Here is a 15,210-nt window from a genome sequence, read left to right on the forward strand (position 1 = left end):
GAGGTCATCAGTCCCCTAAGACTTAGAACTACTTAAAGCTAACTAACCTAAGGACAACACACATATCCATGCCCGAGGTAAGCCTCGAACCTGCGACAGTAGCAACAGCGCGGTTCCGGACTGAAGCGCCTAGAAACGCTCGGCCACAGCGGCCGGCTGCACTTTAGACCTAAGTACAAACCATACCAAGGCATGAACAAGTACTTATTTGGAAGGCCTTAGACCGGATTACACCGTCAAAGATCCTTCACAAATATTTTATAAAAGGTATGATCACACTCCCAACGTTTACAATATTTTTCATAAAAGTACACGAACGACTAATGTGGATAGATTTGACAGTGTCTAGCAAGAAAATTAGGATTGTGTCAGTATATTCGCATTGTGAAGGGACAGATCAAGATAAGATGGATAGTTTTTATGACGCTCTCAGTGATGCAGTTGTTAGAGTAAAGGACAAGGACAGTGTTCTGCTCATGGGTGATTTTAATGCCAGGATTGGAAATCGAACAGAAGGGTATGGAAAGGTTATGGGTAAATTTGGAGAGGATATGGAGGCCAACAGGAACTGGAAACAACTCCTGGATTTCTGTGCCAGTATGGGCTTAGTAATCACAAACTCCTTTTCTAAACATAAGAACATTCACCGGTATACTTGGGAAGGCAAGGGAACCAGATCTGTCATTGACTATATAATAACAGATCAGGAATTCAGGAAGGCTCTGAGGGACACACGCGTATTCAGGGGATTCTTTGATGATACTGATCACTATTTAATCTGCAGTGAAATTGGTACTGTGAGGCCGAAAGTGCAGGAGGTCAGGTCCATATGTAGGAGGATAAGAGTGGAGAAATTTCAGGATAAGGAAATCAGGCACAACTACATAACAGTGATCTCAGAAAGGTACCAGTTAGTTGAATGTAGTCAATTACAATCATTGGAAAAGGAATGGACGAAGTGCAGGGACACAGTACTAGAAGTGGCTAAAGAATGTCTTGGAACAGTAGTGTATAAAGGTAGGATGAAGCAAACAGCTTGGTGGAATGACACAGTCAAGGCAGCCTGTAAAAGGAAAGAGAAGGCATATCAAAAATGGCTACATACTAGTACTCAGGTAGACAGAGAAAGTTTTGTTGAAGAAAGAAACAAAGCCAAACAGATAATTGCAGCATCCAAGAAGAAATCTTGGGAAGACTTTGGAAACAGGTTGGAGACTTTGGGTCCAGCTGCTGGAAAACCATTCTGGAGTGTAATTAGCAGTCTTCGAAAGGGAGGTAAGAAGGAAATGACAAGCATTCTGGACAGGTCAGGAAAACTGCTGGTGAATCCTGTTGATGCCTTGGGCAGATGGAGGGAATATTTTGAAGAGTTGCTCAATGTAGGTGAAAATACGATCAGTAATGTTTCAGATTTCGATGTACCATGGGATAGGAATGATGATGGAAATAGGATCACATTTGAGGAAGTGGAGAAAATGGTCAATAGGTTGCAGTGCAATGAAGCGGCTGGGGTGGAATAAATTAAGTCGGAACTCATCAAATACAGTGGAATGTCAGGTCTTAAATGGTTACACAGGATAACTGAAATGGCGTGGGAGTCGGGACAGGTTCCATCAGACTGGACGAAAGCCGTAATCACACCAATCTTTAAACATGGAAACGGAAAAGATTGTAACAACTACAGAGGTATCTCTTTAATCAGCGTTGTGGGCAAAATCTTCTCTGGTATTGTTGAAAGGAAAGTGCGAGTACTAGTTGAGGACAAATTGGATGAAAATCAGTGTGGGTTTAGGCCTCTTAGAGGTTGTCAGGACCAGATCTTTAGCTTACGGCAAATAATGGAGAAGTGTTACGAGTGGAACAGTGAATTGTATCTATGCTTTATAGATCTTAAAAAGGCATATGACCGGGTTCCTAGGAGGAAGTTATTGTCTGTCCTACGAGATTATGGAATGGGAGGCAAACTTTTGCAAGCAATTAAACGTCTTTACATAGATAGTCAGGCAGCAGTTACGAGTTGACGATAAATTGAGTTCATGATTCAGAGTAATTTCAGGGGTAAGACAAGGCTGCAACCTGTCTCCACTGTTGTTCATCTTATTTATGGATCATATGTTGAAAAAACAATAGACTGGTTGGATGGGATTAAGATATGTGAACACAAAATAAGCAGTCTCGCATATGCGGATGGCTTATTTGTGATGGCAGATTCGATTGAAAGTTTGCAAAGTAATATTTCAGAGCTAGATCAGAAATGTAAGGACTGTGGTATGAAGATTAGCATCTCCAAAACGAAGGTAATGTCAGTGGGAAAGAGATGTAAACGGTTTGAGTGCCAAATAGGAGGAACAAAGTTAGAGCAAGTGGACGGTTTCAAGTATTTAGGATGCATATTCTCACAGGATGGCAACATAGTGAAAGAACTGGAAGCGAGGTGTAGCAAAGCTAATGCAGCGAGCGCTCAGCTACGATCTACTCTCTTCTGCAAGAAGGAAGTCAGTACCAAGACCAAGTTATCTGTGCACCGTTCAATCTTTAGACCAACTTTGTTGTGCGGGAGCGAAAGCTGGGTGGATTCAGGTTCCCTTATCAATAAGGTTGAGGTTACGGATATGAAAGTAGCTAGGATGATTGCAGGTACTAGTAGATGGGAACAATGGCAGGAGGGTGTCCACAAAGAGGAAATCAAAGAAAAACTGGGAATGAACTCTATAGATGTAGCAGTCAGGGCGAACAGGCTTAGATGGTGGGGTCATGTTACACTCATGGGAGAAGCAAGGTTACCCAAGAGACTCACGAGGTTCAGCAGTAGAGGGTAGGAGGAGTCGGGGTAGATCAAGGAGAAGGTAACTGGATTCGGTTAAGAATGATTTTGAAATAATAGGCTTAACATCAGATGAGGCACCAATGTTAGCACTGAATAGGGGATCATGGAGGAATTTTATAAGGGGGACTATGCCCCAGACTGAACGCTGAAAGGCACAATCAGTCTTAAATGATGATGATGATGAGGAGGAGGAGGAGTACACCGTCGAAGATTTTAGAAGACAGCTTTTATTAAGAATGTTAGCAAATTTCTTTTACTGTGCACCACAGACCTTCGTGTGAACTTCTGTAAGGTCTATAGAGAACTGGAAAACATAAGTAGCCTGCAGTTCTTACAACGAAGAAACAGTCAGAGAGACACTCTGGTATTAAATGAAAGAGAGTATTTCTTCAATCTTAAAACCGATTCATATTACGATTTGTATTTTACAGGAAACTAAGAGTATACGACTGTACTGTAATGTTAGCATTACCGGTACTATAAAACTTTAGAATAATGTAAATTTTATTGGACGTAAACACCAGTATCCGTCGGAAGGTGGTTTGAAAATAATAGCGCTTTACAAGGACCGTTAATATTAGAGATTTTAGGGTTTTGTCTCTTCTGATCAGTAATAGAAGTCGGTATTTGTTATATCCACATAGCAGTAGTAAAACCACAACTACTGCAAAAATAAAATAATGCATCTTAGTACGAAGCAGGGACTCAATCCCCAGTCTTTATATTCATTCGCTGATACCACTAAGGCATCAATTGGAACTATGTAGCAGATTACTGAAAATCTCTTACTTACACTTGAGTATAGCGCTGTTTTCTTATTTATTCCTAGAAGGAATGAAGAAAATAGTCATTACTCAAATAGAAGTATTCAAGGAATATGACGTCAAAGCTATAGAAATGCGATTCATCGTGGTACTTTTAGTAATAAACCTGATTTGGAGCTGAACCTTTCTTCCGTCCAGTTTATTGGGAATCTTTCACCTGATTGTTGATGTCACTAGCGGACTACTGTATTCTTAGTACCAGCCATTCATTTAGGTACGTAGGCAGCTCCCCGTACTTCATTTCTGCGAAAGGAAACCTGATTTACTACTGATCATCTTGCCCAAAAGAAACAGTTGATAATGAAGCTCGAGGCTTCTGCAAGTGAATGATAAATTATCCGACTACTATGTTGAGACCTTAGGTACATTCATTAAAAATTCTTTTTTGTGGATTTCTGTTAATGTTTTCGTTGCTTCAATGCAAAATTCATGCCAGAAGCAAGAATTTACTTTTGCCTTTGGTGTTTTCTATTTGATTCTGCGAAAGTAGTTGAATGCCATTACCTAGGTCATAGGACATCGATTTACGGGGAAGGTATTATGCCATCATCATAGTGTTCAGTCAATTACAACTTGAAACAGTGCAAGAAACTATGAGATGAGGAAATACGCTGATACTACGTAAGAAATTCTGCGTAGCATCCGCACAAACACAAACAGAAATGAGGAAATAAAAATGGTGACAGCGCTGTAGTTAGGTAATTTAACATTCATCGTCATCACCTTTAGAAACGTCAGTGTTAATTAGTGTTTGTGGACATGAAGGCGGTGATGAATGAAGTTGGTACCTAAAATTTAACTTACGTTTTTGAAGAAAAAGCTAGAATGGTGTAGTTCTATTGCACAGGCGGATAAAGGAGACTGAAGAAACAAAAATCCACTGATTTTTGCGTAGAACAAATTGATTAAATATCTATATAAAACGAAACGAAATAATCTGTTGGGAAGGAGGTGTGACTGTTAAGTCCTCCTTCAAAAAAGAAAATTTACATCGTAAGTAATGTAATATGCACCAATATCCAAACTCTTCTGCGAGGAACTGATTTACAAGGAGTTAAAGGTAAAGCGGACATCACTCGAAGATTGATTAGAACATCACATGTGCGTTTTACTACGCATGGTGTTGTTGGAAGTAATATGTTTCCATCGCATACCCAACCACGCCGAAGGTTGACGGTTTGGCTAAACACGAAGCATTTCCACAACAAAAAGTAACATTAAGTGACTAATAAATCTTCGATTTATAGTCCGATGTTAGCAATTTTTGTGATAGTAAAACATAAGAGCAATTATGATACATACGACCTATCACAGAAGGAAACACATGCCATGACAGACAATGATAGCACAAATATAGGTTTTTCCACATCATGAAAGACTTTTCTTAGCTTTAGGTCTCTCCTTTCACTGGCATCTTCTGTCAGTTTTCGTAAATTTCATGGTTCTACTCTCACGTGGTGTGACTGCCTTCATTCTGTTTTTAAAAAATGTAAAGGGAGTTCTTCACTGAGAATCGAACTCACAACACTAGGTTTTCAAGACCGTTGTACAAGTCCTGTTTTCCTCTAGATTTTTCCTCTCTATGAAATGATTTATACTTTTTGCCTCTCTCTTGAGATTTTTCATGGCATGAAATTAGTAATTCAGCCAGTCAGACACACTTAAAGATAGGAAGACAGACAGACAAGAAGCCTATGATGGTTTCCAAATGTCACGAAAAATCTAAAGCTGTCAAATTGAAACAGTATTCGAACTACGCCCCTCTCGATTATGGTGCTATATGCGTGTGTGTATGCCTCACAGACTTTCAAAATACCCAACATCTTCAGTCTATGTAAAAGGACGAAGGTGATTTTTGAACTCGTTGACTAATGTAAGTCAAGAGCAAAGCACTTAGGATGTCTCCGTGCTCCCAAAACGCTTCGTGTTAATTAAAGACAGCCGTCTGCTAGTGATTACTAAGGGGTGGATTATAATAAGTCTGAAAAGTCACAGAAACCTTCATTTCCAGAAGGGAAATACCGTATCGCACCGAACGTAAGTCTCACTTTTTCTCCAAAATTTGGACGTGGAGAAATTAGGGTGCGGCCTAGCTGCACGACCCTACAAATACCGATGTATTTTCGCATCATAGGAACTTCAACTGTAGCACTCGTTCTCTGTTCCGAAATGGCGCCACAGCAGCGCTAGCTATTATTTGTACATTAATCATTCAGCATGAGGTGGCAACTCCGTAATGAAACAGTTGACCGCCTCGCTAATGGGAGCATTACGAAGGATAGCTTCGCCCAACACTAATCCCGTATATGGATTTCAACTCGGAGGCCAAGCCAGCTGGTTACCACGACTGGAATTGTGAACGGGGCATGCATCCCAGCACTAGAAGGGCGGTCATAGAACTGAACGTCTCTTATCGGCCATGGTTCAGCTCGGTGAAGCTCAGTAGACGTCACGTTACCTCTCTCATTCGCATGAAGCTGGGAAACTAGGGTTACCCCGCCCGCCTATACCGGTTGAAAATCATCGCTTCTGGACAGTGAGATCATACACAACGGCGGTATCGGATCTGAACCACGTCAAACTCGCGTGTACTGAGCACTCGGACGCGCAGGTCTTGTACAAAAAACTGGTCGCTGGGGGCTGTCCCTCCCTGCAAATGTAATTGCTTTACTTCACCGTTTTGATTTATGTACGTGTTATTTGCTCGCGAACTATTTAAAAGACGCCGGTATCCAACTTTACCACCTATCAGTTGAGTGGATCTTGTCCTCCCACAGTATCAGCTCGGTTCGAAAACAGGGACGCCTGTTTGTGTTTTTACTTTGAATTAAGAACTTATCTGTGTAAAAGACGCCGTTGCCCAGTTTTCAATCATAAGTTGCTGTGAATGTCAATTCTCCTTTAGAACCGGCCAGGTTCGAACCCTGGGTCGTAACTTTTTACTTTTTTATTTATATACCGAACTTATCTTTGTACTTCGCTCTCTTATCATTGTTCAATTCTGAAAACTGCACTAACGTTAACTTTGCACTTGTGTAACTACTGCTGGCTGGCTGGTGTTCGTCTTTAAGCGATTTTATTTTATACTAAAAACTTATTTTTTGTACATCGAATTTTTTTATTATTCTACTGTGGAAACTGCAATTACTGTAATAGGCACTTTAATTGCAACTGATATAGATAATGACTACTATTATGCTCACAATTCCCATGTTTTACACGACAGAACAAGCACAGCTTTTCTTTAACTAATGAGTGAAATTTAGTTTTCACCAACGAGCAGTAAAGTGGAAAGAAAATCGGCAAGACATCGGGACTAGGCGCTGTTACGATGCAAACTTAAAACTAGCAGTTGTTCGTTATGCGAAGAGAACGTCGAATAGAGAAGCTTTCAAAAGGTATGGTTCAAGCAGTGCTTTGTGTCCAATGCCCTGCATGGTAGTAGCAAGGACAAAGTCAGCGTGACGAAAATAGTGACTGTGCTGAAACAAATACGCGGTGGCCAAATTAACTGTGATATCGGTGTAGATCGGTATGTCTACGTAACTTACATAGAAAATAAAAAATGCGGTTAACAGTGACCATATTGTGAGCAGTTTTCTAAGTGGTTAATGCGACATAAATGGTCCTATACTTAGTTTTTCTCTTTCTCCTCCCCCCCTCAAAGATTAATGTTGCGGCTTATATTCGGGTCACTGCGGAAGTTACGGTAGTCGTTGGTACCACTGTCAACCGATAGAGGGATGCTGGGTTCGAATTCTGTTAAATACTGTACGTTTTATGTGATTAAAAGGTCTGGAAGAAGAACACCCTGCATCGCGAGACATCGTGAGAAGCTTCTTGAATGAATAAACAGCGATATTGACACCCAACCTACTAGTTGGTGTCAAATCGGAAGGCTTTCGCTAAGCTCTGATCCACGTGAAAATTTATTTAGAGCCTGTTACGCACTGCTGTGGTCAACTGTAGGTGCGACGGTGACTCCTAATGACACAAGGCACTCGTGCCACCAAAGACGTAATTCGATCAGTACAGTAACAGTTCTCGATCGTAGTGTTCGGTATTCTCACAGAACCAGAGAGCACACGCTGCCGGTGGACGCAATGCCGATCAGCGGCCGACAGCCGAAGATGCCAGGCGAGTCCGCTGCGGTGCGTGCACGCGGACATACCTGTGCGTAAGGCGATGCGTGCGGCGGTCCGGCCGAAAATAGCCGCGCGCGGCGCTGCCCGGGAGGCGCTGTGCCCGGCTGCTGCTGACGCCGCTGCTGCTGCTGCTGTTGCTGTTGCTGTTCCTCGGCGCGGCGAGGGCCCCACTGGCGGCCAACAGTCAACAGGGGCGCCACCACCGCCGCCGCCGCCGCCGCAGCCGGCGGAGGTAAATTTAGGCCCCCCACCCCCCGCTCCGCCGCCGGCTGCCACACACGCACACGCGTTGCATTTTTTTGCCCGACCTCCGTACTGTGCTGCCGCGATCGCTGACAAAGAAAACGACCCGCGCGGTCCTAAAAGAAGACGGCTCACTCGTGGATTCTGTTCTTGTGGTCCTCGCCCAACGCCGCAAACCAACTGCACTGTTCATGTCTCACCAGTCTAGTTCCATTTCCAAACAGATCCTGGAAATAAATGACTCTCCCTATTCGCGTTTGCTTACAGCGCCAAAATTTCACAAAAAATAACAATAACTCACAAACTTATTTCTCTAATTTGTTACATTTCAAGCAAGACAGGTCCCGCAACGAACGAGATGAAGTTCTTTCGAGTTCAGTAACTTGTCTGTTGATGGCGGTGTGTCGGACCTGAGCAGACATTTCAGTCTGTGTGTCATCAAATTTTAATACTTGCTGAAATGCTAAGGCGTATAGTTGCGCTCTACCAAAACTACAATTTGGTAGTTGTGGTATACTACATAAATGACTTAGGATTGCCGGTAGCATTGGTAGGGAAAGAAACGTAAATGAATGTATACGAGAGAAACTGGAAACTCGTGACTTGCCTTTGGTCTTTATCTTTGTTTCGTTCTTTGTTTTGCGCACAATTAGAACCGCACATCACCAGTGTTGTCCATTGTGTGCATTACAGAAAATAAACTGCATTTTATTAGTAAAAAAAGCAAGCCTAATTTAAGCGAAAGGAAAACACCCAAGGGTGGCGATCTTTTACAGAAGCTCGAAATTTAGCGTAGACTTCAATGCGACATGCGTACAATAGTTTCCACAACGAAACTATGTATCGGCACCTGGCAGAAAATCCTAAAAGATTCTGGTCATATGTAAAGTATGCTAACGGCAAGACACAATCAATGCCTTCTCTGCGCGATAGCTATGGAAATACAGTCGAAGACGATGCTGCTAAAACGGAGTTATTAAACACATCCTTCCGAAATTCCTTCACCAAAGAGTATGAAGTAAATATTCCAGAATTCGAATCTATGACATCTGACAACATCAGTAACATAGAATCAGATATCCTCGGAGAAGTGAAGAAAAGCAAATCTTCTGGTTCAGATAGCATACAAATTAGGTTCATTCAGAGTATGATGACGCAATAGCTCCATATTTAACAATCATGTAAAACCGATCGCTCGACGAAAGATGCACACCCAAAAACTGGAAGGCTGCACAGGTCACGCCAGTATTCAAGAAAAGCAATAGGAGTAATCCATTAAATTACGAGCCCATATCATTAACATCCATATGCAGTAGGACGTTGGAAGATATATTTTGTTCGAACATTAAGAATTACCTCGAAGAGAACGGTCTATTGATACATTGTCAACACAGATTCAGAACACATCGTTCATGTGAAATGCAACTAGCTCTTTATTCACACAAAGTGTTGAGTGCTGTCGAGAAAGGATTGCAAATTGATTCCGTATTTCTAGATTTCCAGAAGGCTTTTGACAACGTGCCTCACAAGTGGCTTGCAATCAAATTACGTCCTCACGGAATATCGTTTCACTTATGCGACTGGATTCGTGATTTCCTGTCGGAGCGGTCACAGTTCGTAGTAACTGACGGAAAGTAATCGAGTAAAACAGAAGTGGTTTCTGGCTTTCCCAAGGTAGTATTATAGGCCCCCCGTTGCTCCTTATCTACATAAAAGATTTAGGAGACAATCTGAGCAGCCCTCTTAGGTTGTTTGCAGATGATGCTGTCCTTTATCGTCTAGTGAAGTCGTCAGAACATCAAAACCAATTGCAAAACGATTCAGATAAAATATCTGTATGGTGATAAAATTGGCAACTCACCCCACATAATGAAAAGTTTCAGGTCATCGACATGAGTGCTCCAAGGAATCCGTTAAACATCGGTTACACAAATCTAAAGACTAGATAGGAAATTTTAGAGAAGGGCAGCACGTTTTGTACTATCGAAAAGTAGGGTAGAGAGCGTCTTGGACATGATACTTTGGGATGGACAGCATTATAACAAAGGCGTTTCTCATTGCTAGAGGATATTCTTACGAAATTTCAAACATCAGCTTTCTCTTTCGAATGCGAAAGTATTTCGTTGACCCGACCTACATAGGGAGAAATGAACATAACAATATAATAATAGAAATCAGAGCTCGCACAGAAAGCTATAGGTGTTCTTTTTTTCCGCGCGCGATTCGAGAGTGAAATAACAGAGAATTATTGCGAAGGTGGTTCGGTGAACCCTCTGCCAGGCACTTTACCTTTCTGTTGAGGTAATTTAGTTTTCTAGCGCTGTATGATAAATCTGCATTGTTTTCTTTATTTTTACTACAACATCCCTTTGTTTCACGTTACAAATAATCAATTTTCGAATAAAACCAATATTAAATATTGACAGTTTCAACTTCGCTATAAATGCTGATTACTTTTAAGTAACAGATATAAGGATAACTACGTAGAATAAAAATGTTCTGTACGTTAGGTGGTCCTTTATACAGTATATCCTCACTCAGTTTCTAGGCGGTACACAGCTTCCGATTTTTAAGGGAATCTAGTAAGATACAGATCGCGTATATAAAGAAAGGGGTCGTTATGAGGTAACGCCAGATAGGTATGCAACACATCCGTCGTATGGGTAGTACAGTTACGACCTTAACTGACCAAAGTTACCGGGAAAACTACCGGACTCTACGCTTACTTGTGACAGTCTGCGGTAGCCTACAACAGTCTTACAATTCTAATAAGGCATTCAACATATGGAGCGTCAGCTTATAGTACTGTATCTAACAGGTAAACTTTAACAAAAGGAGTTCTCGATTACTAAATATTTCAGCAGGTGAGTTCCAAAGTTCCGTGTTTAGACTTTTCTTGTTTATGACTTATGTGAATGGCTTGCCTAGTACTCTACCATGCCAATCTGTTTTTATGACTCCCCCCCCCCCCCCCGTGGTCAGCGCGGACAGAATGTTAACCATAAGGGCAGGGGTTCGATTCCCGGCTGCGTCGGAGATTTTCTCCGCTCAGAGACTGGGTGTTGTGTCGTCTCAAATCATCATCATTTCATACTCATCGACTTGCACCCGACGAACTGTCTACCCGACGGGAGGCCCTAGTAACACACCATTTACATCTTTTCTTAATGCTGACGGTATTACTCTCACTAGAATGAAAATGAGTAAAGAGAACCTAATGGAAACGAAGAAAACGATCTTGCAGTATCCAGTACCAGGTCAAAGATAACTAATTAGCTTCAAATGAAGACGAAACTGAAAATATAATCTTATTTGCATCTTACGCAACTTTGGCACTGATTGTATGTGCTTGGGTAGCTCAGTAGGTTGCCGGCACGGTGGTTCAGCGTGTTCGGTCGGAGGGCTGCAATAAACAAAGTGAATAAAGGAATCAACGATTAAATTGAATGGATGTCATGTGACGTCCACCCACACCAAACGTAAGGAACAGTAACGAACAAAATGAATAGAAGCAAAAAAAAAAAAGGTCGTATCTAGACATATCAGGGGTCCCATATCACTCCAACTGCACAGCGCCACAACATTATAGAGCCTCTACCTGCTTGAACAGTCGCCTGCTGACATGCGGGGTCCATGGTTTCATGAGGTAGTCTCCATACCCATACACGTTCATCGGAGAGTTTGAAACGAGACTTGTCCGACCAGGCAGCATGTTTCCAGTTATCAACAGTCCAACGTCGGTATTGAAAAGCCCAGCTGAGGCGTAAAGCTTTGTGCCGTGGAGTCAAGCTCATGTTGATGATGTTCCGTTGCATGGTTCGCACGCTGACACTTGTTGATGGCCCAGAATTGAAATCTGCAGCAATTTGCGGAAGGGTTGCACTTCTGTCACGTTGAACGATTCTCTTCAGTCGTCGTTGGTCCTGTTCCTGGAAGATCTATTTCCAGCCGCAGCGACGTCGGAGATTTGTTGTTTTACCGGATTCCTGATATTCACGGTCCACTCATCAAATGGTGGTACGGGAAAATCTCCACTTTATCGCTACCTCGGAGATGCTGTGTCTCATCGCTCGTGCACCGCCTATTACACCACGTTCAAAGTTACTTACTTCGAATCGAGAACAGCTGCCAGCATGAGTAACGTAGAAGTAAACATACTGGGGGTAGTGTAGCAACTTAAATCACTTAATAAAAGCAAGGCTTCTGGTCCGGACTGTATACCAATTAGGTTCCTTTCGGAGCATGCTGATGCATTAGCTCCATACTTAACAATCATATACAACCCTTCGCTCGACGAAAGATCCGTACCCAAAGACTGGAAAGTTGCACAGGTCACACCAATATTCAAGAAAGGTAGTAGGAGTAATCCACTAAATTACAGGCCCATATCATTAACGTCGATATGCAGCAGGATTTTAGAACATATATTGTGTTCGAACATTATGAATTATCTCGAAGAAAACGGTCTATTGACACACAGTCAACATGGGTTTAGAAAACATCGTTCCTGTGAAACACAATTAGCTCCTTATTCACATAAAGTGTTGAGTGCTATTGACAAGGGATTTCAGATGGATTCGGTATTTCTGGATTTCCGGAAGGCTTTTGACACTGTACCACACAAGACGCTCGTAGTGAAATTGCGTGCTTATGGAATATCGTCTCAGTTATGTGACTGGATTTGTGATTTCCTGTCAGATACGTCATAGTTGCCGCGCGGGATTAGCCGAGCGCTCTATGGCGCTGCAGTCATGGACTGTGCGGCTGGTCCCGGCGGAGGTTCGAGTCCTCCCTCGGGCATGTGTGTGTGTGTTTGTCCTTAGGATATTTTAGGTTAAGTAGCGTATAAGCTTAGGGACAGATGGCCTTAGCAGTTAACTCCCATAAGATTTCACACACATTTGAACATTTTTTTGGTCACAGTTCGTAGTAATTCACGGAAAGTCATCCAGTAAAACAGAAGTGATTTCTGGCGTTCCCCAAGGTATTTTTATAGGCCCTTTGATGTTCCTTATCTATATACACGATTTGGGAGACAATCTGAGCAGCCATCTTCGGTTGTTGGCAGATGACGCTGGCGTTTATCGACTAATAAAGTCATCAGAAGATCAAGTTGTTGTTGTTGTTGTTGTTGTTGTTGTGGTCTTCAGTCCAGAGACTGGTTTGATGCAGCTCTCCATGCTACTCTATCCTGTGCAAGGTTCTTCATCTCCCAGTACCTACTGCAACCTACATCGTTCATCTCTTGGTCTCCCTCTACGATTTTTACCCTCCACGCTGCCCTCCAATACTTAATTGGTGATCCCTTGATGCCTCAGAATATGCCCTACCAACCGATCCCTTTTTCTAGTCAAGTTGTGATACAAATTTCTCTTCTCTCCAGTTCTATTCAATACCTCCTCATTAATCATGTGATCTACCCATCTAATCTTCAGCATTCTTCTGTAGCACCACATTTTGAAAGCTTCTATTCTCCAAACTAGTTATCGTCCATGTTTCACTTCCATACATGACTACACTCCATACAAATACTTTCAGCAACGACTTCTTGACACTTAAATCGACACTTCGATGTTAACAAATTTCTCTTCTTCAGAAACGCTTTCCTTGCCATTGCCAGTCTACATTTTATATCCTCTCTACTTCGACCATCATCAGTTATTTTTCTCCCCAAATAGCAAAACTCCTTTATTACTTTAAGCGTCTCATTTCCTAACCTAATTCCCGCAGCATCACCCGATTTAATTCGACTACATTCCATTATCCTCGTTTTGCTTTTGGTGATGTTCATCTTATATCCTCCTTTCAAGACACTGTCCATTCCTTTCAGCTGCTCTTCCAGGTCCTTTGCTGTGTCTGACAGAATTACAATGTAATCGGCGAACCTCAAAGTTTTTATTTCTTCTCCATGGATTTTAATTCCTACTCCGAATTTTCCTTTTGTTTTCTTTAGTGCTTGCTCAATATACAGATTGAATAACATCGGGGAGAGGCTACAACACTGTCTCACTCCCTTCCCTGCCACTTCTTCCCTTTCATGCCCCTCGACTCTTGTGACTGCCATCTGGTTTGTGTACAAATTGTAAATAGACTTTCGCTCCCTGTATTTTACCCCTGCAACCTTCAGAATTTGAAAGAGAGTATTCCAGTCAACATTGTCGAAAGCTTTCTCTAAGTCTACAAGTGCTAGAAACGTAGGTTTGCCTTTCCTTAATCTATTTTCTAAGATAAGTCGTAGGGTCAGTATTGCCTCACGTGCTCCAACATTTCTACGAAATCCAAACTGATCTTCCCCGAGGTCGGCTTCTACCAGTTTTTCCATTCGTCTGATAAGAATTTGTGTTAGTATTTCGCAGCCGTGGCTTATTAAACTGATAGCTCAGTAATTTTCACATCTGTCAACACCTGCTTTCTTTGGGATTGGAATTCTTCTTGAACTCGCAGGGTATTTCGCCTGTCTCATAAATCTTGCTCACTAGATGGTAGAGTTTTGTGAGGCCTGGCTCTCCCAAGGCTGTCAGTAGTTATAATGGAATATTGTCTACTCCCGGGGCCTTGTTTCGACTTACGTCTTTCAGTGCTCTGTCAAACTCTTCACGCAGTATCATATCTCCTATTTCATCTTCATCTACATTCTCTTCCATTTCTATGATATTGTCCTCAAGTGTATCGCCCTTGTATTGACTCTCTATACGCTCCTTCCACCTTTCTGCTTTCTCTTCTTTGCTTAGAACTGGGTTTCCATCTGAGCTCTTGATATTCATGCAAATGGTTCTCTTTTCTCCAAAGGTCTCTTTAATTTTCCTGTAGGCAGTATATATCTTACCCCAAGTGTATCTAAAAGCCGTAAATTCAACTAAATACCTAGTTATTACAATTACGAACAACTTAAATTGGAAGGAACACATAGAAAATGTTGTGGGGAAGGCTAACCAGAGACTGCGTTTTATTGGCGGGACACTTAGAAAATGTAACAGATCTACTAAGGAGACTGCCTGTACTACGCTTGTCATCCTTACCAGATAGGACTGACGGAGTACATCGAAAAAGTTCAAAGAAAGGCCGCACAGTTTGTACTATCGCGAAATATGGGAGAGTGTGTCACAGAAATGATACAGGATTTGGGCCGGACATCATTAAAAGAAAAGCGATTTTCGTTGCGACGGAATCT

At 42.0% G+C, this 15,210-nt stretch overlaps 1 protein-coding gene across 2 annotated transcripts in view; it reads right to left on the minus strand.

Annotated features, from left to right (window-relative positions):
- LOC124797853 overlaps positions 1–15,210 on the minus strand; it is a 432,230-nt gene that overhangs the window by 146,689 nt on the left and 270,331 nt on the right. The window contains exon 1 of one of the 2 annotated variants that reach the window (XM_047260922.1): positions 7,823–7,959. The exons of the other annotated variant lie outside the window; for it this stretch is intronic. The gene's annotated coding sequence lies outside the window, so the exon portion shown is untranslated. Of the gene's footprint in view, positions 1–7,822; positions 7,960–15,210 lie in introns of those variants that run through there. 2 annotated transcript variants of the gene reach the window in all.

The sequence above is a fragment of the Schistocerca piceifrons genome, chromosome 5, assembly GCF_021461385.2.
Source record: "Schistocerca piceifrons isolate TAMUIC-IGC-003096 chromosome 5, iqSchPice1.1, whole genome shotgun sequence".
NCBI lineage: Eukaryota > Metazoa > Arthropoda > Insecta > Orthoptera > Acrididae > Schistocerca > Schistocerca piceifrons.